This window comes from Geotrypetes seraphini, chromosome 13 (assembly GCF_902459505.1).
Source record: "Geotrypetes seraphini chromosome 13, aGeoSer1.1, whole genome shotgun sequence".
In the NCBI taxonomy this organism is placed as follows: Eukaryota; Metazoa; Chordata; class Amphibia; order Gymnophiona; family Dermophiidae; genus Geotrypetes; species Geotrypetes seraphini.
This window is the reverse complement of record NC_047096.1, coordinates 83161804-83188518: the sequence shown is the minus strand read 5'-3', so window position 1 is coordinate 83188518 and position 26715 is coordinate 83161804. Positions and strand designations below refer to the sequence as shown.

General features: G+C 45.1%; 1 protein-coding gene across 2 annotated transcripts in view; it reads left to right on the top strand.

The window, feature by feature from the left end:
- The window catches only part of KANSL1 (KAT8 regulatory NSL complex subunit 1), a 309838-nt gene that overhangs the window by 5800 nt on the left and 277323 nt on the right, over positions 1–26715 (top strand). For both annotated transcript variants that reach the window (XM_033918391.1, XM_033918392.1), the window contains exon 2: positions 11985–12099. The gene's annotated coding sequence lies outside the window, so the exon portion shown is untranslated. The remainder of the gene's footprint in view (positions 1–11984; positions 12100–26715) is intronic.

Below are 26715 nucleotides of genomic sequence, written 5' to 3'. Positions count from 1 at the left end.
GCTTTTATCTGCTGGCAAAGGAGTGCCAGCAGCTTCTGGGTCAGCCTAAGGTGGCTCTTTTAGTTGCAAAGATGACCACACGCATCCCTTTTCCCAGTGCAGGTGATGTGGTGCTTACGGATATGCAGGGCTGCCAGATGGATATTGTCCTCTGGAGGCGCTTTTATGCAGCTGCTTTAGGCATCAAGGCTACTTCGGCAGTGTCCTTTGTTACTTGCACCTGTTTCTCTTGGCTGTGTGCACTGGAGATTGAGGCTGTGGAGCCTCTTCCTCAACTTCTTTTGGCTTCTGATGTGAGCACTGGCTAAGGTGCTGGCATACTCCATTTCTGCTTTCAGGTTTCTCTGGATCTGACAATGAGTTCTTGATTCCACTTATAAGGCTCCTTTAGCTAAACTTTCCTTTAAAGAGCAGTTTTTATTTAGCAAGGGTCTGGACAACCTCATGAATTCTGTGGTGGACCATCACCCTAAGTCCCTGCCGGATGGCAGACCCAGGATCTCTAAGAACATAAGAATTGCTGCTGCTGGGTCAGACCAGTGGTCCATCTTGCCCAGCAGTCTTCTCATGCGGCGGCCCCTAAATCAAAGACCAGTGCTCCAAATGAGTCCAGCCTCACCTATGTACATTCCAGTTTAGCAGGAACTTGTCCAACTTTGTCTTGAATCCCTGGAGGGTGTTTTCCCCTATAACAGACTCCGGAAGAGCGTTCCAGTTGTCTACCCCTCTCTGGGTGAAGAAGAACTTCCTTACGTTTGTACGGAGTCTATTCCCTTTCAGCTTTAGGGAGTGCCCTCTCGTTCTCCCTACCTTGGAGAGGGTGAACAATCTATCTTTATCTACTAAGTCTATTCCCTTCTGTATCTTGAATGTTTCAATCATGTCCCCTCTCAGTCTCCTCTTTTCAAGGGAGAAGAGGTCCAGTTTCTCCAATCTCTCACTGTATGGCAACTCCTCCAGCCCTTTAACCATTTTAGTCGCTCTTCTCTGGACCCTTTCGAGTAGTACTGTGTCATTCTTCATGTACGACCAGTGCTGGACGCAGTACTCCAGGTGAGGGCGCACCATGGTCTGGTACAGCGGCATGATAATCTTCTCCGATCTGTTCGTGATCCCCTTCTTTATCATTCCTAGCATTCTGTTCGCCTTTTTCTCCACCACCGCACATTGCGCGGACGGCTTCATCGACTTGTCAATCAGAATTCCCAAGTCTCTTTCCTGGGCCCCGGACGTATTTGTGTATGAGATTTTTATTACTAGAGGGTCTGGATGCGCTCATTTTCATAGCTCCAGGCAATTTCATCTGTGTATGACTGCTACATCTCGGAGATTTTCCCAGAGCTCCTTGCAGCAGTACTCTGGCTGCAGGCTAATCCAGTCATCTGCCTCCCATTCCGTGGAAAAAGACGTAATGATGCCAGGCCGAAGTATGCCCCTCTACAGATAGGGGGCAGACTCTTAGTTTTCCTGCTGGCCTGGGCTCAAATTTCATCCAAACAGTGGGTCTTAGCCAATTTTTGATCAGGCTTCAAATTGGAATTGCCTGGCATCTGACAGATTGGTTTGTGGACTCTCCCACAGATCAGCCTGCCACAGTGCTCAAGGTGGAGGGTACTGTACAATGCCTGCTGAATATTCAAACTATAAAGCTGGGTTCACCTGATCTCTCAGGCTCAGGCGGCTACTCAATATACTTCATTGTTCCAAAGAAAGCCTCCAATTGGGGGACCTATTCTAGATCTCCAGAAAGTATATGTGGCGACCATTTGGGCACCGCTGTGGTAAGCTATGGAGTCCCACATGTGAGAATTATCTGCCTGCTTATCCTGGGATAAAGCACAGTTACTTACCATAAATCCAGGGACAGCAGGCAACTATTCTCACAACCTCCCCACCTCCCCTGGTTGGCTTCTTAGCTGGCTTAAAAAACTGAGGAGCTGCGAGCAACGTTGGATGAGAAGCATGCACTGATTGGGCAGTTTGCGAACTTTCTAAAGTTCTTAAAGTGGCCATGCACTTTTAAAGCTGTCCGTTCCAGGGCTCTGTGGATGATGTCACCCATGTGAGACTATTTTTATTTATTTATTTAATTCAATTTATATCCTGTCCTCCCAGTAGCTCAGAATGAATTACAAGCCAACATTTACAGTGGAATACATTTGGACAGAACAATGACTATATAGCAGCTTAGCACAAGTTTAGAAGAGAAGGGAATAGAGGACAGATTGGCAGAGGTATTTAAGGGAACCACATTGGTTAGAAAAGTTGACAATGTATCTGACTGCTGTCCCTGGACGTTGCAGGGAGAGACGTTTGTTTGAGCTCCCCGAAGAGGATTTACCGGCGGCTACACCCTGAGGCAGCATAAAATTGTGAATCGGTGCGCCGATCCTCTGCACAAGACAAGATAAGTAGTTTTTGTACTATTATCCAGTTTCTATTCACTGCATTGCACAAAATCATTTTTAATTTGGCATAAAGGAGGCTTTTATGAGGTTTTGTTAGGGCAGGCCTTAAGCTGCTGTAGCGGCTGGCTTGTGATACATTTTCTTAGGCTTTTTTCTCCTTTTTTTGCATTTAAATTAACTCGTGCAGGCTGGACTGGTTTGTGTTTATTGTTTTTTTTGTGAAGATTCCATTCATTGCACTATATATTGGTGAAAGTGTTTTGTTGTGTTCACCTTTTTGTCTGAGATTTCTGCCTGGATGTCCAGCTGTCACCTGATACTAAACATGTCCAAGACTGAGCTGCTCTTCTTTCCTCCTAAACACTCCTCTCCCTCTGTAAATAATACTGTTATTGTTTCTAAACTAAACCTTAGGCTTATATACCACATCTTCTCTATAACAGTAGAGCTCGGCACAGTTTACAAAAATTAGAAAAGAGAACAAATACAATATGGATTTGGAATAGTATGGAGAGGAGCGGACAACTTTGAAAATAGCCAGGTTTTCAGATGTTTTTGAAATAGTTGTTTCTGATTCCTCTGCTCGCAACCTTGGGGGTCATCTTTGACTCTGACCTCTCATTTTGTACGCATATCCAATCCAAAAGACTGCTAAAGCTTGTTGTTTCTATCTCTACAGCATAAGCAAACTTTGCCCCTTCCTCTCTGAGCACACTTCCCAGACCCTTGTAGATACTCTCGTAACCTCGTGCTTAAACTATTGCAATGTACTTCTAACAGGTCTGCCACTGAGCCACCTTTCCCCCTGCAATCTGTACAAAACTCTGCTGTATGGTTCATCTTCTGCCAACCCCGCTACACTCAAATCATTTTGAAAAGAAATCAAAACCCTGCTTTTCAAAAAATGTATCCAGTTATCGTAATTCTCCCCTTGTCCTTCCCCCCTCCCTTCGTAAATTCTCCCTCAAATTGCTACTCTTCTTCAACTTTCTCCTCAAAGACTCAACTATGAAACCAGTCCCCTAAACTATAATTTCCATGTAATGTCCAATTCTCTTCTGATTTCTTCTCTTCTTGTAATTTCTCCTATGTTCGCCACCCTTCTTGTAATTTTTCCTCTAAGACTTTTTAATGTAACCAGTCCCCTAGAGTGTAATTTCCTGGAAATGTCCAGTTATCTTCTGATGTAATCCGCCTAGAACTGCAAGGTACAGGCAGAATAGAAGTCACTGATGTAATGTTACCCCTCTCCTCAAATCACTTCACTGGCTCTCTATCCGCCTTCACATACAGTTCAAACTCCTATTACTAACATACAAGTGTGTTCATTTTGCAGCCTCTCAGTATCTCTCCCCTCTCATATCTTCTTATATGCCTCCCTGAGAACCCTGTTCCTCAGATAAGTTGCTTTTATCCCAGGACAAGCAGACAGCCTATTCTCACATGTGGGTGACATCATCCACGGAGCCTGGATGCGGACAGCCTCGCAGGCAGACTTGCTTGTAGAAACTCAGAAGTTTCGAGTCTGCCACACCGCTCATGCACGAGTGCCTTCCCGCCCAGCATCTTTTCAGTTTTCTGCGGAGCCAAGAAGTCTATCTTTGATACTCTACACTGAACTTAGTTTGCTTTGTGCCTTCTCTTCACTGCGGTTTCTGTTTTATTTTCTTATTACTAGATCTCTGGGCTTATCTTTTCGGGTTTTTTTTTAAATTAATTTTTTTGTCGACTGACTGGCGGGGCCTTTGGCGCGCCTACAGCCTGCGGGCTTCGACTTTGCGGTGGCTATTTTCCCTTCTATGTCCTGGCCAGTCAAGGGCTTTAAGAGGTGTAGCCAGTGCCTGCGTGTGATCTCCCTCACTGACCCACACCGCTGGTGTCTTCAATACCTGGGGCCTGACCATTGCCTGGAGTTGTGCAATCACTGTGCTACCCTTCAGCCTCGAGCCATCAAACGTCGTCGGGTTCAGGTGGAGAAGCTTTTCAGGATGGACTCTTATGCTACACATAAGAACATAAGAATTGCCGATGCTGGGTCAGACCAGTGGTCCTTCGTGCCCATTAGTCCACTCATGCGGTGGCCCTCAAGTCAAAGACCGGTGCTCTAAATGAGTCCAGCCTCACCTGCATACATTCCAGTTTAGCAGGAACTTGTCCAACTTTTTCTTGAAACCCTGAAGGGTGTTTTCCCCTATAACAGACTCCGGAAGAGCATTCCAGTTTTCCACCACTCTCTGGGTGAAGAAGAATTTCCTTACGTTTGTACGGAATCTATCCCCTTTCGACTTTAGAGAGTGCCCTTTCATTCTCTCTACCTTGGAGAGGGTGAACAATCTGTCCTTATCTACTAAGTCTATTCCCTTCAGTACCTTGAATGTTTCGATCATGTCCCCTCTCCAATCTCCTCTGCTCGAGAGAGTAAAAGCCCAGTTTCTCTAATCTTTCACTGTACGGCAACTCCTCCAGCTCCTTAACCATCTTTGTTGCTCTTTTCTGGGCCCTTTCGAGTAGTACTATGTCCTTCTTCATGTACAGTGACCAGTGCTGCGCGCAGTACTCCAGGTGAGGGCGCACCATTGCCTTCGACTCGGTCAGACCTGCTGCGGGGTGTGCTCCTGTCTCCACAATGCTGACCTCGAGTCTCATCAGACCTTCCTCATTTGGATCGTCCTTGACCTCGAACAAATCTGCCAGGTCTTCTCCTGAGCTTCCCTCAGGTCAGATACCTAAGCAGATGGTTCCAGCGGTGGTCCTCAAGTTATCCAAGCATCACTCCAAGCTGAAATATGCTTCTTCTCCCACCTTGGAACCTTTAGCCTCAGCAAGTGGTCCAGTTTCAGACTCAGATCCACAATTGCAGGCTACTATCCAGACCATTTTAGAGCGGGAATTTGTTCAATTACTGAGCAAATACTGTCTTGCCTCGACTTTGCTTCCTGTAGTCGAGCCTGGGTACTCAGCAGTCTCACAAGAGGTCGAGTCCTTGCCTGTGCCTCGAGCTGAATCTACACACTCTATGCAAGGAGTTGAGTCTTTGTTAATGTCTCGTCGAGAATCCTCACACTCCATACAAGGAACCAAGTTTTTGGGAGTGCTTCGAGATTCCTCAATCCAAACCACTGAGTTTATGGGGTTTCGATCTACAGCTTCCAGCCCTATTCATTCACCAAAGGTATTGCCTGTTTCGAGGCATAGGGCAAAGTCTCCTCGACACACAAGACCTGCTTCCAGGCAGTACTGTCGTCGCCAGTCGAGACCATCGTCGAGGCATTCATCGAGGCGCAGGTCCTCTTCCAGAGAGAAACCTTCCTCGTCCAGCCCTTCCAACTCTTTGAGCTCCAACTCCTTGATCGAGGACTCCAATCGCAGAGCGCGAGGACTCAGCTGATTCCAGTGCCTCGTTCCAGTCTGTATATTCGTTGGGATACCAATACTCCAGAGAGGCCTCGCCTTCATTTTCCACTCAAGGCACCTCAAGGTCATCCAGCCCTTCTCGAAGCCATGCTCTGGCAGATCAATTATCCTTTTCCTCCTTCCTCCGTCAGATGGCTGAGGACCTAGATCTAAAATTGGACGCTGGATCAAAGTACTCTAAGGAGTATTTAGAGGAAATGAGTATGCCTCGACCTCCTGCAGAGTCTCTTAAGATTCCTCTTAATAGACTTCTGTCTCAAAATTTCAAACAAAACCTCGAGATTCCTTATGCTATTCCTGCTGTTCAGGCAAGTTGGATTCGAGATATAGAACTATACATTGCAAGGGCTTTGAGAACTCACAACTATCTCACCAATCCCTTCTTGTGGAATCTTCACTGAAAAGGACCCATTCCTCCAGGGTTTATGCCACTGTACCTACTGGAAGAGAGGGTAGGACCATGGCCAAGTTTGGCTGTCGTCTTTATCAAAATTTGATGATGGCCTCCAGGATTTTAAATTATAACTTCATTTTCACTATTTATTTTAAGTACTTGATTGATATTCTCCCTGTTTTTTTTCTAAAGACCTTGGTCAGCATAGACTTTTGGAGTTTCAGCAAGTCACTGCTACCTTGGCACAACTCAGGTTACATCTTCTTCAATCATCTTATGATGCCTTTGAACTTTCCTTGAAGGGTCACTGCATTCTCGGTAGTGATGCGCCATCTGGCCTGCCTTCGCACCATTGATATGGATCCCAATCTTCAGGATCGTCTGACTAATATTCCTTCTGAGGGCAGCAACCTCTTTGATGAATCTATAGAGGCTGCCACCAAAAAGTTGTCTGAACATGAAAAATCCTTTGCTTCTATCGTCAGACCAAAGCCTAAGCCATCTCCTGCAAAGCCTACTCGACCTCTTCCATCCTATTAGAGGCGTTATCCTCCAAGGGCAGCTCCTTAAACTTGAGCACCCCCCCAAGAAACAACAGCAGAAACAACAGAAACCTCATCCTTCTGCTACACCCTTTTTGGCTGTCTCATACAGAGCATAACCTCCATCGTTCTGCCTCTGTCCTCTCCTCTCCCCATAGGAGGTAGTCTCCATCACTTTTACCATCGATGGGAGACCATTACATCTGACCTCTGGGTGCTGTCAATAATCAGGGAAGGATACTCTCTTCATTTCACTCAGATTCCACCAGAGCTTCCTCCAAGAGAGTATCCTTCCAACCCATCACAGACCACTCTTCTTCTTCAGGAAGCTCAAGCTCTGCTTCATCTCCATGCCATCGAGGAAGTTCCCTTGGAATAGCAGAGCAGGGGGTTTTACTCCTGTAACTTCCTAGTTCCGAAGAAGACTGGCGATCTGCAACCCATACTGGATCTCAGGGCTCTCAAGAAATTTTTGGTCAAAATAAAATTTTGCATGTTGTCCCTGGCATCCCTCTATCCCCTTTTGGATTAGAACGATTGGTTATGTTCTCTAGATCTCAAGGAGGCTTACACTCGCATCCCCATTCATCCGACTTCCCGTCAGTATCTCAAATTTCAGGTGGGGAATCTGCATTTTCAGTACAGAGTGCTACCCTTCGGCCCAGCATCATCTCCCAGAGTGTCTAGTGGTGGTTGCAGCAGCTCTACGGAACCATGGTCTTCAAGTATTCCTCTACCTGGACGACTGGCTCATCAAAAATTCAACATGTCAGGGGTTATTGTAGTGACCCAACCGACTACATGGTTCCTACAAAGCTTGGGATTCACAATCAACTTTCCCAAATCCCAACTTCAGCCCTCTCAGAATCTACATTTAATCAGAGCTATCCTGGACACTATCCAGCTCAGAGCATTCCTTCCTCAGCAGCGTCTGGATGCTCTTCTTCAGCTGTGTCACAAAGTGTCTTCCCTTTCTTCACTCTCAGCAAGACACATGATGGTACTACTCGGTCACATGGCCTTGACAGTTCACGTGACTCCATTTGCCAGACTTCACCTCAGAATTCCTCAGTGGACACTGGCATCTCAGTGGACGCAGGCTTGCGAACCATTCTCTTGACACATTACAGTCACTCCTTCGTTGAGACAGTGTCTCCGCTGGTGGATGCTCTCTTCCAATCTCTCCAGAGGTTTACTGTTTCAGACACCCCCTCATCAGAAGGTCCTCACGACAGATTCCTCGACCTACGCTTGGGGAGCTCACCTTGACGGTCTCCGTACTTAAGGCCATTGGTCCAGCACGGATTGTCAGTGTCATATCAATCTGTTGGAACTCAGTGCGATCTTCAGTGCTCTCAAAGCTTTTCAACATCTTCTTCACGACCAGGTAGTTCTCATTCGGATGGACAACCAAGTCACCAACAAACAGGGAGGAACAGGATCTCTCCCTCTTTGCCAAGAAGCTCTGAAGGTTTGGGATTGGGCATTCCTTTACAACACCTTCCTGAAAACTGTCTATATTCAAGGAGAGAAAAACTGTCGGGTGGACAAATTGAGTCGTCTTCTGCAACCTCACAAATGGACACTCAATTCCTCGCCTCTTCATCACATTTTTTCTCAGTGGGGAACTCCTCAGATAGATCTCTTCGTATCTCCCCACAACCACAAACAGCCTCAGTTCTGCTCCAGGATGTACTCTCCTCATTGCCTCGAGGCATATGCTTTTCTGTTGGAATGGATGAATCTCTTCCTATATGCATTTTCTCCATTCCCTCTCATTCTCAAGATTCTTGTCAAGCTCAAGACCATCATGCCCATTATTCTGATAGCTCCTCAGTGGAACCAAGCATCCTTGATACTCCCTTCTACTTCAACTCAGCAGCAGGGAGCCATACCTTCTACCAGCTTTTCCGTCTCTGCTTACACAGAGGCTCATGGTCTCTCCTTTCATCCCTAACCCTGCAGCTCTAAACCTTAACAGCTTGGTACCTCTCGTGTAACTCCTCTTCAGTTTTTCTCAACCTGTTCGAGATATTTTTAGAGGCTTCAGAAAGCCTGCCACTTGACAATGCTACTACTAAAAATGGATAGATTTTCTACGTGGTGCAGCTCTCAGAACGAGGAGCCTTGAGATGCCTCCTTGTCTTCTGTCTTGGATTTCTTTTTGCACTTATCAACCTCTGGCCTCAAGTCTACACTCTATCTTGAGTCCATCTCTAGTGCAGTTGCTGCTTTCCATCAGCCTATCGAAGGGAAACCCCCTGTCTGATCATCGGTGGTTTCAAATTTATGAAAGGACTTTTCAATGTCAAACCTTCCGCTCAGACCGCCTCCAGTGGTTTTGGGATTCTAATCGAAACATAGAAATAGATGGCAGATAATGGGCCAAGGCCCCATCAAGTCTGCACACCCCAGTGATCCTCACTATCTATCTTTGCAGATAGATCCACATGTCTATCCATCTGGCCTTAAAATCCGCCACACTGATGGCTCAATAACCCGAATTGGAAGACTATTCCAGCGATCAACCACCCTTTCAGTGAAGAAGAACTTCCTAGTGTCACTGTGCAGTTTCCCGCCCCTGATTTTCCACGAATGCCCCCTTGTTGCCGCGGGACCCTTGAAGAAGAAGATGTCTTCTTCACCTTGATGCGGCCCGTGAGATATTTGAATGTTGTTCTTGCTTAATTGATAAAGCCTCCGTTTGAACCAATGTCTAAGGCTCATCTGAAATATCTCACTTGGAAAGTGGTGTTTCTCATTGCTCTCACATCCTGCGTGAAGGGTCAGTGAGCTGCTAGCTTTAGTTGCTGATCCACCTCACTGTTTTTCCATCATGACAAGGTGGTCCTCCATACTCATCCTAAATTCTTACCTAAAGTGGTTTCAGAATTTCATCTCAATCAATTCATTGTACTCCCAGTGTTTTTTCCAAGACCTCATTCTCATCCTGGAGAAACAGCTCTTCATATTCTGGACTTCTAAGCGTGCTTTGGCCTTCTACTTGGTAAGCAATCAAATTACACAGATCTGCTCCTCAATCTTTTTGTCTCATTCAATCCAAACAAGTTGGGACATCTGATTTCTCTAAATGAACCATCTCCAACTGGATGGCTGCTTGTACCTTTTTCTGCTATGCTCAGGCTGGAGTGCATCTACAGAGACGAGTCACAGCCCACAAAGTCGAGCCATGGCGGCTTCAGTAGCATTTCCTCAGATCGACTCCTATTGAGGACATTTGCAAAGCTGCCACCTGGTCCTCGGTTCATACTTTCACCTCTTATTATTGTCTGGATGTTTTTCTCCAGACGGGATGGCCATTTTGGCCAGAAGAGTATTACAAAATTTATTCTCCTAAATTGCCAACACTCCCACCATCCCATTCTAGTTAGCTTGGAGGTCACCCACATGTGAGAATAGGCTGCCTGCTTGTCCTGGGATAAAGCACAGTTATTTACCATAACAGGTGTTATCCAGGGACAGCAGGCAGCTATTCTCACAAACCCACCCACCTCCCCTGGTTGGCTCCTCTGCTAGCTATCTTGAACTGAGGAGACGTGCCCTGTGCTGGGCGGGAAGGCACTCGCGCATGCGCGGTGCGGCAGACTTCTAAACTTCTGAGTTTCTACAAACAAGTCTGCTTTCATGCTGTCCGCATCCGGGCATATGTCACCCACATATGAGCAATAGCTGCCTGCTGTCGCTGGATAACACCTGTATACGGTAAGTAACTGTGCTTTTATCTGTCCCCTTCTCCACTGCCAATTCCAGACTTTGGGCTAGATTTACTGAGGGCACGGATCGGATTTTCCTGAGCGATCTGATCCGTGGGCTGATTCACGAAGCGCCCCTCTTGCAAATGAGAGCGATCGGAATCACGACCCCAACCGTACCGCATGGATCACTCTCCAACGATCCCAACACATGCACAGACCATGTTATTTGCCTGTAGATGGTCTGTGCATGCGCTTGACCTTCAGTGCCCGGGCAGAGCTGGTAAACATTTACTTTTTTACTTTACTGTACTTCACGAGCCGTGGTTTTAACCCACTTTAAACCTGTGGGTTAAACCACGGGTTCGCACTGCGGGGAAGGCAGGAGAATTGGGACAGAGAGCAGGGCGGCGAGTCACGGCCGCCGTATCGATTGAGGGCTGTCTCGGGGCCTGTATGTCAGTGCCACAGCTGGTCACCTGAAGTTCACCAGCGGGGTTAAGGCTGTGATGCAGGCAAGAGCAAGGTTTTTTGCTCAAGCGACTGGTCCTCACCAGTCGCTTGTTTTTGGATTTGGCCAGCCCAGTCAGTATGCCTTATTTTAGTTTAGTGAATTGTGTCCTTCTATCTGTGCATGCCGTTTTCAGCTCATTTGCATGTGCGGATGAGATCGGAGGAATAATCGGCACAAGGTTAGTGAATCGGGTCGGAGGAAAATCGGGTCGGAGGAAAATCGGGTTGCAAAGTGGTTTGGAAACGATCAGTGTCCTTAGTGAATCTAGCCTTAGTTCCTTTCACCTTACTGCCCTGTAAGCCGGAAATAGACTACCTGAGGCCATGCGTCATGCCTTGTTCAAAAACTAGACTTGGAAAAGCCTACCTTTTCCAGATTTGTTCAAACTTAACCCTCTCCCTCTGCTCATCAGTCCCGCTAACTGCAACCCTACCCTGGCATCCTGTGAATCTGTCTTGAATTGATTAGATTTTGAGCTCATTTGAGCAGGGACTGTCTCCTTTGTGACTACGTATAGTACTGCGCACGTCTGGTCGTGCTTTAGAAATAATTAATAGTAGTATTGCAATGGTGATGGTGCTGACTGACTAGTTTTAATTTGAATAGACACAAAACAAAAGGATATTTTTTCAAATTATTATTATTATTATATATATATATATATATATTTTTTTTTTTTTTTTGGGGGGGTAGAGTGTATAATGTGATTCTGCACAAACCCTAGGAGTGACCCATGGGGAAGTGGGATGGGGAGAAGAATTTGAAACTTGTGCTCTGAATTGTCCAGTCAGACAAATGAAGAGTGCCTTGAGTCCTTTGCAAGTATTTTTCATCCTGTTCTCAAGAAAGCAAAAACTTGACTGTCAGCTTTCCCCTTGTCCACACCATTCCATCTGTCTTGAATACTGCTCTTTCAATCCCCATCATCTCTTGGTAAAGATTCACTGTTGCCCCTTACCTCACAGCACTTGATCACTGGTATCTCATCTGCTTTTGAAGGTTTGCGGCTGAGAAAGCACTCTGCAGAGCTTTGACTCCTCCTTGGACCAGAGACAGACTATTTTTGGGGGGGATTACTCCAGACACTATGTATTGCCAGCAGATGTCCTGCAAGGTAGGTTGGATGCTGCCTTTCAAATTTAAATGTGCATGTGGTTTATTCAGACTTAATTACTTTGCCAAAACTTCTGGGGAGAAATTCACTTCTCTCTAAACTGCTACCAAGCTTGCTCTGAGCTAGCACCGAATAACAATTCTGGCTTTTAATCAGACGGACATAAAAGTATATTATCATGAAGTTCTGATCTATTACAGGACTTTCAACCAAAGATTTAATTTTCCCTCCTCGTAGAAGGGAAAATTTTCTTTAGAAGCAGATATAAAACTTGCCAGAAATGGAAATTGCAGGGTTCTGCACAGTTATTCAGCCAAAGGTATAGTTTGCATGTTTAGTTTGGGGTGACATGTAGAAGATCAAAATGATGAATGGGGAGGGGGAGGAGGGAAGAATTAATGCATGCTTTCCCTCCCCTCTTATTGACATAGATAGGGTGCAAAACTTTGGCCCCAATTTCACTAAAGTCAGCGATCATCACTAAATCTGTTTTCACAGGATTAGTGTTGATTGCTGCTAACTGACTCAATTCACAAATGGCCCCACTGTGTGTTTTTTCCCTCGATTGCCCATTTTCCGATCCGGCCATGCAAATTAGTTAAAACCCCTTGCAAAATAGCCAATCGATTGATTCACTTACATTGCTTGGCTATTTTGCATCGGGTTTTACAATCCTAAAACCTGACTGCTGTAGATCTGTCGGTAACTGTGTGTCCCGTGCCCCTGCCTCCTACCTTAATGGGAGCAGGAGGTACTCAAAACACCTCCTGCTCCTCCCTTTTTACTTAATTCTGAAAAAACTAAGATTTTTTTTTTAGCTAGCCCTAACGCTAAAATTCAGGAAACAACTATCCAATTGAAAGGTCAATGTTTTGAGATTGTACCATATTTGAAAATTCTGGGAGTACCTTTAGATCGTAGTTTAACTTTTAGGAAGCATACGGATTCGTTAATTAAAATATTCTATACAATACTGTGGAAATTGAGGACCATTAAGAAATATTTTGATACAGAGTCCTTCCGGATGTTAGTCCAGTCTACTGTACTGTCTACCTAGGATTACCAAAAAAGACTTTACTAAGATTTTGATTAGTTCAGAATGCTTCAGTCGTTTGATCTTTGGTCTTAAGAAATATGATCATGTCAGTTCATTTTATGCCAGACTACATTGGCTGCCATTTGAGGCCAGAGTGTTTTTTAAAATTTGGGTGCATTTGTTATAAGGCTCTTTGGTTTTATTACCTTCTTATTTGATATTTTACTTGAAATTGTTCAAGTCAAAAAAAATGCACCAGAAATTCTGGTATGTTCATCTTCCTTACCCCAAAAGCCTGTCGCTATAAAACCTTTTTGGACAGGACATTAGAATATGAAGCAGGAAAGATGAATTTCCTGGATAATAATAATAATAATAATTTATTTTTATATACTGCCATACCCGGGAGTTCTAGGCGGTTCACATCAATCAATCATTATACATACAGTACAAATAGATATTTAAAATTGAAATAATCTAAAATTTTGGCAAAGTTAAAAGCTAACAGTGGGAAGATACAAACAATTTAAAATGAGATAAAAATTATAAGTAAGTAATAAAATACATTTAAGTTGCCAGTCTATTGAATATTGAGTTTTTTATCAAGATAAGAGGAAGCTTCTAACACAATTTTGGCAAGCCATGTATTCAGTGTGGCCTCCTGAAAAGAAAAGGTTTTATCGAGGAACCTTTTGTAATGGCAGGATTTTATTGAGGGATATGCAAACAAGTGTACTCTTCGAGAGCTCTTATTAATGTAACTCAAGATAAAATGAGGGGTAAGATAGCCTGATAGCATGCCAAATACTGCTTTTGTAGCAGATACATGAGAACTCTTAAATAAGACTCTGGATTCCAATGGCAGCCAATGAAGCTTTTGATAGAATGGAGTAATATGCTCCCATTTTTTTAAACCAATAATAAGACGAACAGCCGTATTATCCCAGGACAAGCAGGCAGCCTCTTCTCACATATGGGTGACGTCATCAGCGTAGCCTGGATGCGGAAGCTCGCAAGCAGACTTGCTTGAAGAAACTAGAAGTTTCGAGTCGACAGCACCGGCGCATGTGCGAGTGCCTTCCCGCCCAGCGTAGGGCGCGTCTCCTCAGTTTTCCGCGGAGCCGAGAAGTCTGTCTTTGACTCTCTACGTTCAACGTTGTTACTTCGTGCCTTCTCTTAACCGTGGTTTGTGTGTTTTTCTTCACGAATCGCAGTTTTTTTTCTTTTCTTTCTTTTATTTCTTAAAAAAAAAAGTATTTTCTTCCATTCGGCTGCCGGGGCCGGCCGCTCAGCTGCAGCCCAGAGGCTTCGATCTTGGGGTGGCTATTTTTCCTCCTGTGTCCCGGCCAGCAATGGGCTTCAAGAAGTGTAGCCAATGCCAGCGTGCGATTTCCCTCACGGACCCACACCGTTGGTGCCTCAAGTGCCTGGGGCCGGATCATCAACGAAGTCATGTGAGCGCTGTGCTACTCTTCAACCATGAGCCCTTAAACGTCGTTGTCTTTTGGTAGAGAAGCTCTTCGGGATGGATTCTTCCTCTGATCCCTCGACTTCGAAGGCGACCTCGGCCTCAGCTTCGACCGAGACGCCTCCTGCTTCTGCTTCCACCTCGAGCCTCATCAGACCTTCATCGTTTGCAGCGGCTCTCTCCTCAACGACATCTGCTGTATCTTCCCCTGTATCCTCAGGTCAGATAGCTCAGCAGAAATGTTCCAGCGGTGGTGCTTAAGGTGCCTAAGACTTCAAGTCGAAGCAAATTTACACTGCCTTGGTGGAACCTCCAGCCAAGCAGGTCTGAATCCGGTTTCAGACGCGGATTCCATCCTTGCCGGCTTGTTTCCAGACCATGTTGGAGAAGCAATTCATTCAGTTCCTTACTAATATGGGACCGAAGCTTCTTCCTCTCATCCAGCCTGGGCATTCTGTAGACTCCCGCGAGATCGAGCGCTTCCTTTGCCTCAGTCTGAGCTTGCACACTCTTTGCAGGGAGCAGAGTCTCTGCGAGTGTCTGGTCTAGCATCAAGCACATAAAGCAAGGAGCAGAATCTTTGCAAGTGCCTCGGTAGGAATCCTCACACTCTATACAAGGAGCAGAGACTTTGGGAGTGCATCGATGTTCTTCCACCAAGCCTCTGGAGCTTCGATCTACAGCCTCCAGTCCTATCCATTCTTTGGTGGCATCGGCTGCTTCTGTCTCCGAGACGAAGTCTCCTCGATCTTCGAGATCTGCTTCCAAGCATCGCTCTCACTGACGATTGAGGCCTTCATCGAGGCATACTTCCAGGCATAGTTCTTCTTCTAAAGAACGTCCCTCTTCAACTAAGCCTCAATCTACTCCTACTTCGACTAGACCCTCCACGATCGAGGTCTCCACTTCCAAACACTCGAGGATACAGTGGTTTCTATTGCTTCGTCCAAGTCTCCCTATTCTTTTGATGCTTTTTTTCCTGCCGAAGCTTCATCTTTGACCAGGCTTCCTCGACGACCTCGAGTTCTTCTCGAGGCAAAGCATTGGCGGATCAGCTATCTTTTTCATCTTTTCTTCGTCAGATGACTATTGACTTGGATCTTCAATTAGATGCTGGTTCCAAATACCCTAAGGAGTATCTTGAGGTCATGCATCTACCTCAACCTCCGGTAGAGTCACTTAAACTTCCTCTTCACAAGCTTTTTTTCAGACTTTTGCCAGATGCCTGGAGACCCCTTATACATTCCAGCTGTTCCAGGCAATTGGACTGTAGATATAAAACTCTCCATCGTAAAGGGTTTGACACCTCACAGTTATCAGAAAACTGGGACTATTCACCCTAGAAAAGAGAAGACTGCAAGGGGACATGATAGAAACTTTTAAAATATTAAAAGGATTTGACAAAATAGGCCAGGAAGCAGAACTACTGACTTTGTCAGATGTGACACGGACAAGAAGTCATAGCCTGAAACTGAGTGGCAGCAGGTTCAGGACAAATGTCAGGAAGTTCTGTTTCGCACAGAGAGTGGTGGATGCTTGGAATGCTCTCCCGGAGGAGGTTGTGACGGAGACTACTGTTCTGGGTTTTAGCGCAAGTTGGATGCACACCTCCTTGCAAATCATATCGAGGGATACGGGAAATCCGGGTCTTCAACAGGGAGCACCTAACTGGGCCTCCGCGTGTGCGGGTCGCTGGACTAGATGGACCTAGGTCTGATCGGTGAAGGCGTTTCTTATGTTCTTATCTCATCAATCCCTGCTTGTTGAGTCATCCTTAAACAGGTCCCATCCTTCCAAGGTTTATGCCACAGTTCCTCCTGGAAGGGAAGGGAAAACTATGGACAAATTTGGACGTCACATCTATCCAAAATTCTATGATGTCCTCTAAAGTCCTCAATTATAATTTTCATTTTATTACTTATTTTTGAGTTCCTTATAACTCTTTTAACTAAATTTTTGAATTATTTGGATACTCAAAAACACTGAATTTCAAGAAGTCATTGCTTCTCTATCACAGCTCAGATTACATCTTCTTCAGTCGTCTTATGATGCATTCGAGTTGTCTGCCCGGGCAGCTGCTTTCTTTGTAGCAATGCGTCGTCTTGCCTGGCTTCGTACCATTGACATGGACCCTAATCTTCAGGACCGCTTGGCTAATATTCCTTTATTGTGTAGGCAATGACCTCTTTGATGAATCGATCGAGGCAGCCACCAAGAAGTTGTCTGACCATGAAAAATCTTTTGCTTCTGTTGTCAGACCTAAACCAAAGCTGACGTCCTCCTCCCATTTACCAGAGGCATTTTGCTCCAAGAGCGGCTCCTTACACTCGCCCTCCCTCCTAAGAATCAGCAGCCTCAGAAGCAACAAAAAACTCAGCCTTCTGCTGCACCTAAGGTTCACAGCCTTTTTGACTGTCTCAAACAGAGTATAACCTCCATCGTTCTGTCTCTGACTTCTCTTCCACCTATTGGAGGTCGTCTCCATCACTTTTTCCACTACTTTTTCTCAATCTGTAAGAGACGTTTAGAGGTTTCTAGGAAACCTACCACTAGACAATGCTATCACCAAAAATAGACTAGATTTTCTACTTGGTGTTTTTCTCATGATAACGAGCCTCAACATTCCTCCTTATCTTCTGTTTTAGATTACCTTTTGCACTTATCCACTTCTGGCCTCAAGTCTACATCAATCCGAGTCCATCTCAGTGCAATTGCGGCTTTCCATCAGCCTATTGAAGGGAAACCCCTCTCTGCTCATCCGGTAGTTTCCAGATTCATGAAAGGACTTTTCAATGTCAAACCTCCTCTCAAACCGCCTTCAGTGGTTTGGGACCTCAATGTTGTGCTTGCTCAACTGATGAAGCCTCTGTTTGAACCAATTGACAAGGCTCATCTGAAGTATCTCACTTAGAAAGTGGTGTTTCTCATTGCCCTCACTTCTGCTTGACGAGTCAGTGAGCTGCAAGCCTTAGTTGCTGATCCACCTTTCACGGTGTTTCATCATGACAAGGTGGTCCTAAGTACTCATCCAAATTCCTCCCTAAAGTGGTATTGGAATTTCATCTCAATCAATCTATTGTTCTTCCAGTGTTCTTTCCGAAGCCTCATTCTCATCCTGGAGAAATAGCTCTTCATATTCTAGACTGTAAACGTGCTTTGGCCTTCTATTTGAAACGCACCAAACTACACAGAACTGCTCCTCAACTTTTTGTCTCCTTCAATCCAAATAAGTTGGGACATCCTATCTCTAAGCGTACCATTTCCAACTGGATGGCTGTTTGTATCTCATTCTGCTATGCCCAGGCTAGATTACCTCTACACAGTAGAGTCACAGCCCATAAAGTCAGAGCAATGGCAGCTTCTGTAGCTTTCCTCAGATCTACACCTATTGAGGAGATTTGCGAGGCTGCTACTTGGTCCTCGGTTCATACATTCACGTCTCACTATTGTCTGGATACTTTCTCCAGACAGGATGGAAAGTTTGGCCCTAAACAGTATTACAAAATTTATTCTCCTAAATTGCCAACACTCCCATCATCCCATTCTGGTTAGCTTGGTGGTCACCCATATTTGAGAATAGCCTGCCTGCTTGTCCTGGGATAAAGCACAGTTATTTGCCGTAACAGGTGTTATCCAGGGACAGCAGGCAGCTATTCTCACAACCCACCCATCTCCCCTGGTTGGCTTCTCTGCTGGCTATCTGAACTGAGGAGATGCGCCCTACGCTGGGCGAGAAGCGCTCGCGCATGCGCGGTGCAGTTGACTTGAAACTTCGAGTTTCTTCAAGCAAGTCTGCTTGTGAGCTTCCGCATCCGGGCTCCGCTGATGACGTCACCCATATGTGAGAATAGCTGCCTGCTGTCCCTGGATAACACCTGTTACAGTAAGTTACTCTGCTTTCTGAGGCCTTTGATTGCCCAAGCCTATTCTTATCTTACATTTAGGAAATTACTGAAAACGTTCCTATTTGATTAACAAGAATGTTGATTCTTAACAGCATATTTGCTATGGTGTATCCATTTAATTGTATTTTTAACTGATGTATTTAAAGTAGCAATGTGTTTTTTGGAAATTGTGTTTTGTACTGAAATGTCTCGGTTCCTTTGTGAACTGCCTAGAACTACTGGTGGGGCGGTATACAAGAAAATAAATTATTATTATTTTTCTGACGCCACTGGGCTTTAGGCCCTGATTGGGTCAGACGCCTGGGTTCCTCCCCTTTGGAGGGGCCTGAGGCATCTGAGCCAATCAGGGCCTAAGGCCCAGTGGCATCGGGAAAAAGGGAGGAGCCTAAGGAAGTCCTTGATTGGCCAATTTCAATTGGTGTATAAATTATGCAAAATATCTGTGCCATTTTAAAAAAATGAATAAAAAACCCAAATCAACCCGTCAGAAGCCCTGATAGCAATAATAGGAGGCTGCTTCTCCTGTCACTAGTGTTAGGGCTCTGCACATGTCTCAATCGCTCACTGAGCATTTGAGTCGGTGGGTTTGCATGCAAATGATTTGTACCTCCGTGCAAATCATCTGCATGCAAACTTGATAGTGAATCTATCGCTGTTTGAAAATCGGCCAACAGCAATTGAGTTGCTATCTTTAGTGAATCTAGCCCTTTATTTCTTCCTCTCTCTGCCATCCAACTTTTGGTGCTACCCCTTTGTTCAGTTGTAGCTGCAGCATGGTGAGCTAATAAAATATTTTCAAACCTTTGTATTTCTTGACATGCTGCTATTATTGTCCTCCTCTTATATTTTTGTATCTGGGGACTTCAGTTTTATTTCTTGTTCTTTCTCTCTCTTTGATCTGTTTCCTTTTTCTTCAATATATAAATAATAATCAAAGGGGAAGGGTAATGAGGTGATATTCCTAAACCTTAAAATATATTGCTTCACTTTACTCATGAGTTGGTTAACCTTTGCTATCCCAGGACAAGCAGGCAGCATATTCTCACAAGTGGGTGATGTCATCCACAGAGTCCCGGTATGGAAAGCTTTTAAAAGTGCATTGCCACTTTAAGAACTTTAGAAAGTTTGCGACTGACCGCACCGTGCATACGCAAGTGCCTTCCTGCCCGACGTAGGGGTGCAGCTCCTCAGTTCAATGTTTTCAGTGGAGCTGTTCAGTTGCACCATTCCCACTTACGTGGATTTTATAAGTATATTTTCTGCATTTATTTCTTAGGCGTCTCGACCATCATCGGTACTGCCTTCTATTTCAGAATCACAATCTTTCGCTCCTTCAGGTAAGCCAGTGAGGAAGTCACCAGTCTCCCAGGTGGGGTCGGCCACTATGGCATTGAGTCCAATCATGCCGGCCAAACAATTGACCCTTGATGCGACTCGCTCCAACTTCCAGGGATTTCTCCTCTTCATAGTCATCCTCTTCAGAGCGGGTTGTGGCATCAATGGTACCGGCGACTAAGCCACAGATACCAGTGTCTTCTAAACTAAACTAAACTAAGCCTTAGGTTTATATACCACATCTTCTCCACTGAAGTGGAGCTCGACACGGTTTACAGAGTTTAAAAAAATATGGGAAGAGAGAAGAGAAGAGTTTACAAAGCATAAAAAGAGGGGATGTAATCAGGAGAAGAGATTATTATATGCTAGAGAAAAGCCAGGTTTTCAGTTGTTTTCGGAATAGTTGGAGGGAGTCCAGGTTCCACAGCGGGACAGTGAGGTCATTCCAGTCTTCTGAGTAGCAAGTAGCGGCACCGGTGGTACCAGCTACAATGCCACAGGTACCGGTTAGCTACTTTGAAAGAACAGTTTTGAGCAGTTCTTTTGCGCAGAGTATGGTAACATTTCAGTCTTTTGACCCTGGCACCGACTCTGCCAGTACCGGTCCAGCTTGATTGTACCATTCCTAATGGATGACGGTACCAGTACTCAGTCTTTGGTACCGTTTCCCTAGATTACGGCAGTGCCCACCATCCAGACATGCATCCAAGACTACTGCTTCTAGTTGCAGCTCTTCAAGTCTAAGCCACAGTCTTCTATGCACAAGAAGCGTGTTTCTGCTAAGCACTTGGATTGGTGCGGGGGCATAAGAAGCATAGATCTCAATCAGCAATACTGGACTCTGACCTCTATGTGCAGTCTTCTCTGGGTGCTTCTCCTTCTCCAACCGAAGTTGATGACTCTTGTGAGTGTTCTCCACCTCAATCTCCTAAAGAGTCTCTTTCTTCCTCTCGCTTCATTAGAGAACTTGGCAAGGACATGTCTCTTAAGCTGGAAGCTGACTCAAAATATTACACCTGAATATTGTGAGACTATGGACATTAAACAGATCCCGAAAGAGGTGCTTAAGCTTCTTGTCCATGTAATATTGAAGGACACTCTCTTTTTAGAAACTGGGAATCTCCCTTATCAGTGCCAGTGGCACTTAGAAAGCTGGACTCCTATGTACAAAGTTGCTCCTACTACAGGGTATTACAAAGCTCAGCTTTCTCATCAATCCTTAGTGGTAGAGTCTACACTTAAAAAATTATCCTTCTGTGAAGGTGTATGCCTCTGTTCCATAGGGAGAGAAGGTCGCACTATGGATAGATTTGGCAGGTGCCTCTATCAGAATGTGATGCTGAACAGTAGAGTCAGCAATTATACTTTTCTTTTCAACTGCTATTTGAAGAAATTGGTGAAACAGTTACCTATGTACCAAAAAATCTACCTTCCCACCGTATTAGAGTTGCGGCAAACTTTGGTACAGTCTGCCTATGATTCCTTTGAGCTCTCCACCCTAGCTTCCTCTATATCTGTGACCTTGAGAATGGCTAGCCTGGCTGAGAGTGGTGGACATGGATATGAATGTTGTTTGTCTGTCTTGCCTGTTTGGATTGTAAGCTCTTTCGAGCAGTTTTCTTACACTTTGTGACTCTGTACAGCGCTGCATGTGTCTTGTAGCGCTATAGAAATAATTAATAGTAGTCCTCAGAAACCTCAGCAATCTGCTCCTGCAAAAATCTACTCAATCGTTTTTGACCGCCTACTCAAAAGCATAATTTCAATCCAGTTGTCCGTGCCTCTTCCTCAAACCCATCAGAGGTCATCTGCAAATTATATTTCAGCATTAGGAGTTAATAACATCCGACCTATGGGTTCTCAAGATCATTCAGGAAGGCTACTCCCTTCATTTTCTCACCTTACCTCCAGATCCTCTTCCAAGAGAGTCTGCTTCCAGTCTCCTTCAGCCCTCCCTTCTTCAAGAGGTTGAGAATTTACTTCTTCTCAATGCCATCGAGAGAGTTCCTCCAGAACAGGAGAACACGGGGTTTTACTCCCGTTATTTTCTCGTCACCAAGAAGACGGGGAGTCTTCAACCTATATTGGATCTCAGAGCTCTTAAAAAAAATTCTGGTCAAAAAGAAATTCAGAATGTTATCCTAGCTAGCGCACTTTGTAAAAGGAACCCTTAGTTTGAATAGTTCATGGCCTAATGTAAACATGTATAGATGAACAGGATAAGTTATAGTGGGGAGCCTTGTGGGACACTAAAGGAGTTGATCCAATGATTGGGAGTAAACTTGTTCACTGATGACCTGGTAGGATCAGTTTTTCAGGATACCTTTGAGCCAATTTAACATGTGGCCAGAGATGCCTATGGCATCTAGACAGCTTAGTAGTATGTCATGGTCTACCAGGTCGAATGCACTACTCAGGTCGAATTGGAGAACTAATTCATGGTAGTGTCAAAACCCCATTCTCAAAGGCATGTTCCTGGCAGAGTGTCCCACATGTGAGAATATATGTCATACTGCCTGCTTGTCCTCAGAAAAGCATAGTTACTCACCTGTATCTGAGGACAGCTGGCAGATATTTTCACAATCCTTCCACCTTCCCTAGTTGGCTCTTAAAAAAAATAATAATTTATATTCCGCATATCCTACAATTCTATGCGGATTACAAATTATTTAGATACTCAAGCATTATTCCCTAACTGTCCCGGTGGGCTCCCACTCTATCTAATATATCTGGGTCAATGGGTATTAATTGAATTGTCCAGGATCACAAGGAGCAGTACAGGATTTGAATCCACAACCTCAGGGTGCCAAGGCTGTAGCTCTTCTTAGCCTTTTTACTGAACTGATGGTCTTGCGATCTACATAGTAACATAGTAAATGACAGCAGATAAAGACCTTGAGCGGTCCATCCAGGCTGCCCAGCATTCATACTCATTATACATTCATGTTTAAATTGTCTTTTCTTTAATATTTCTGGGCAATAGACCATAGAAGTCTGTCCGGTACTGTCTTTAGGTTTATAGAAACATAGAAATAGACGGCAGATAAGGGCCACGGCCCATCCAGTCCGCTCACCCTAATGACCCTCCCCTACCTTTACCTTGTGAACAGATCCCATGTGTCGATCCCATTTGGCCTGAAAATCAGGCACGCAGCTGGCCTCAATCACCTGAAGTGGAAGACTATTCCAGCGATCAACTACCCTTTCAGTAAAAAAGAACTTCCTGGTGTCACCTCGCAGTTTCCCGCCCCTGATTTTCCACGGATGCCCTCTTGTTGCCGAGGGACCCTTGAAAAAGAAGACATCTTCCTCTGCCTCGATGCGGCCCGTGAGATATTTGAACGTCTTGATCATGTCTCCCCTCTCTCTGCGCTCCTCGAGCGAGTATAGCTGTAATTTTTTTTAACCGTTCCTCGTACGGGAGATCCTTGAGTCCCGAGACCATTCCGGGTGGCCATTCTCTGGACCGACTCCATCCTCAGCACATCCTTGCGATAATGCGGTCTCTAGAATTGCACACAGTATTCCAGGTGGGGTCTCACCATGGATCTATACAATGGCATAATGACCTCCGGCTTACGGCTGACGAAACCCCTGCGTATGCAACCCATGATTTGTCTTGCCTTGGACGAAGCCTGCTCCACTTGATTGGCAGACTTCATGTCCTCACTGACGATCACCCCTAAGTCTCGCTCTGCTACCGTTCTTGTTAGAATCTCACCATTAAGGGTATAAGTCCTGCATGGATTTTGGCTACCCAGGTGCATAACTTTGCATTTTTTGCATTTGAAACTGAGTTGCCAGGTCCTAGACCAGCGCTCCAGTAGGAGTAGATCGTGCATCATGTTGTCGGGCATTGAGTTTCGTGTCCGTTGTGCTTTTGCCCACTACATTGCTTAGCTATGGCGTCATCGGCGAATAATGTTATTTTACCTCGGAGCCCTTCTGCCAAGCCACTTATGAAGATGTTGAATAGGATCGGGACCCAAGACCCATTGGAGCCCACTCCAGCTTATTTTAACCACTGGAGCTTCTATCAAAGCCCTCCCGAGCTCATCCTAAACAACATCACCATATAAGGGATGCCCAGAACTGACCTTAGTTTGTTTTATACCATTCATTTTCTAATTAGAGATCCTCTGTGTTTGTCCCAGGCTTTTTAAAATTCTTTCACCATTTTCATCTCCACCTACTTCCTCAGGGAGGGCATTCCAGGCATCCACCTCCTCTCTGTGAAAAATAATTTTCTAACATTATTCCTAAGTCTGGTTTTTGAATTGTCTTGTTGAGGTCTTTAGTCTCCGTGCAGAAACCCCGCGGATGATCTATCTTATCTTTAGTTATTGAACAAGTTTTGTATGTGTTCTGACTGTTTTATTTTCATTTGTATGTGATTTTGTTTTAAATAAAAAATTTTTGGAAAAAAAAAAAATGTTACACTGGGGAATGCTAGGGAGGTAAAATTCCTAGATGTCATAAATGACTGCTTCTTGGAGTAGCAACTGGTCCAGGAACCGAAAATGAGGGGGAGCTATTTTAGATTTGGTCCTTAGTGGAATGCAAGACATAGTACAAAAGTTAACTGTGTTGGGTACGCTGGGAAACAGTGATCATAACATGATCAAATTTGAGCTGATATCGGGAGTGACTTCACCAAAGAAATCTACTGTACAGGGTTTAATTTTCAAAAGGGCAACTATGATAAAATGAGGGAAAATGGTTAAAAAAGAAGTTAAGAGGATGAGTTGCAAAGGTTAGGACTGTAAACCAGGCCTTGGATGTTATTTAAAATACCATTGTGGAAGTCCAGACCACAGATGTATTCACGTATCAGCAAAGGTGGAAAGAAGAAGAAACGAAAGCTGGCATTGTTAAAAAGTGAAGTGAAAGAGGCTGTTAGAGCCAAAAAAAAACATCCTTTAAAGCAGCGGTTCCAACCCTGTCCTGGGAGGACCATCAGCCAGTCGGGGTTTCAGGATAATTCCTAGTGAATATGCATGAGCAAGATTTGCTTATAATGGAGGTGACAGGCTTCAAATCTTCCCTGTGCATTTTTCATTAGGGCTATCCATGAAAAATCTGACTGGCTAGTGGTCCTCCAGGATGGGTTGGGAACACTGCTTTAAAGAATGGAAAAAGGATCCGAACAAAGAAAATAGAAGAGACAGAAGTATTGGCAAGTTAGCGTTGAACTCACAGCCCACAAAGTCAGAGCAATGGCAGCTTCAGTGGCTTTACTCAGATCTACACCTTTTAAGGAAATTTGCAAAGCTGCTCCTGGTCCTCAGTTCATACTTTACCCTCTCACTATGTCTGGATGTTTTCTCCAACAGGATGGCCATATTTGGCCAGAGAGTATTACAGATATTATTCTCCTAGTTGCCAAAGCTCCCATTCATCCCATTCTAGTTAGCTTGGAGGTCACCCATATGTGAGAATAGGCTGCCTGCTTGTCCTGGGATAAAGCAAAGTTACTTACCATAACAGTTGTTATCTAGGGACAGCAGGCAGCTATTCTCACACCCCACCCAACTCCCTGGTTGGTTCTCTGCTAGCTATTTGAACTGAGGAGACTCACCCTGCGCTGGGCGGGAAGGCACTCACGCATGTGTGGTGAGGCCGACTCGAAACTTCTACATTTTTACAAGCAAGTCTGCTTGCAAGGCTGTCCGCATCCGGGCTCCGTGGATTACGGCACCCATATGTGAGAATAGCTGCCTGCTGTCCCTGGATAACAACAGTTACGGTAAGTAACTGTGCTATATGAAGATAAACTTGCAAAAGAGGCGAAAGCTCATAACCATTTTATTAGGTACATCAGAAGCAGAAAACCTATAAAGGAATCCACCTCTGGGAGATGGTCTTACATATGCGCTCGATGCGGAGAGCCTGAAGAAACAAGACAGACCCCTGGAGGGCAGAGTACTGGAACTGGAGGCATTCAATCAGTGGAGAAGGAAGACAGAGATGCAGAGAACATGAAGACATGAGGACACCATCGAGGAAGAAGTCGAGAGCTGGAGAGGTTCATAGACTAGGCATACAGGGAAGGCCATGGAAAATCACCAGCAACAGTGGAACTGCGAGATAACCTACAGAGAGTGTGGACCACCTGATGGATAACCACCACAAAGAAATGGGTGTCAGAGCAGTGAGAATTAAGGACACGGACCTACGGCTGGAGAGATGGATATATACAGGGACACGGACCTGTGGCTTGAGAATCAGGAGAAGATAGAGAGGACCAGCAATCGTTGTGGGGGACTCCATCATCAGACAAGTCGACAGCCACATAGCAGGAGGAAGACTAGATCGGCTAGTGACCTGCCTATCGGGATCCAAAGGTAGAAGACGTAGTGAGCTGCATCTACAGGTTCATCGACAGTGTGGAAAGAAGAAGATACGGCGGTGATGATCCATGTGGGGACAAACAACGTGAGCAACAGGAACTACAACAGGAAAGTACTGAAGGACCAGTTCCGGATGCTAGGGAACTGGTCTCAGACCAGAACGCAGAGGATAAGCATTCTCGGAAATCCTGCCGGTTACCCAGGGCGACGAGAAGAGGGAGATGGAGCTGCAAGCAGTCAACATGTGGATGCGGCGCTGGGTGTGAGGAAGGATTCACTTCGTGCGCAACTGGATGTACGTTCTGGGGGAAGAGCAGCTATTCAGGAAGGACGGACTCCACCTCAGCAGTGATGGAACAAGGCTACTTGCAAGCAACATTAAGAGATAAGTTTTTAAATTAGGAATAAGGAGAAAGCTGACAGTTGACCGAGGGAGAGTCGATGGTTCGGGAACCAGTATACCCGGAGGATACCATGCAGGAAGATAGAGGGAAAGACTCACTGGATCACAGGCAAGACAGA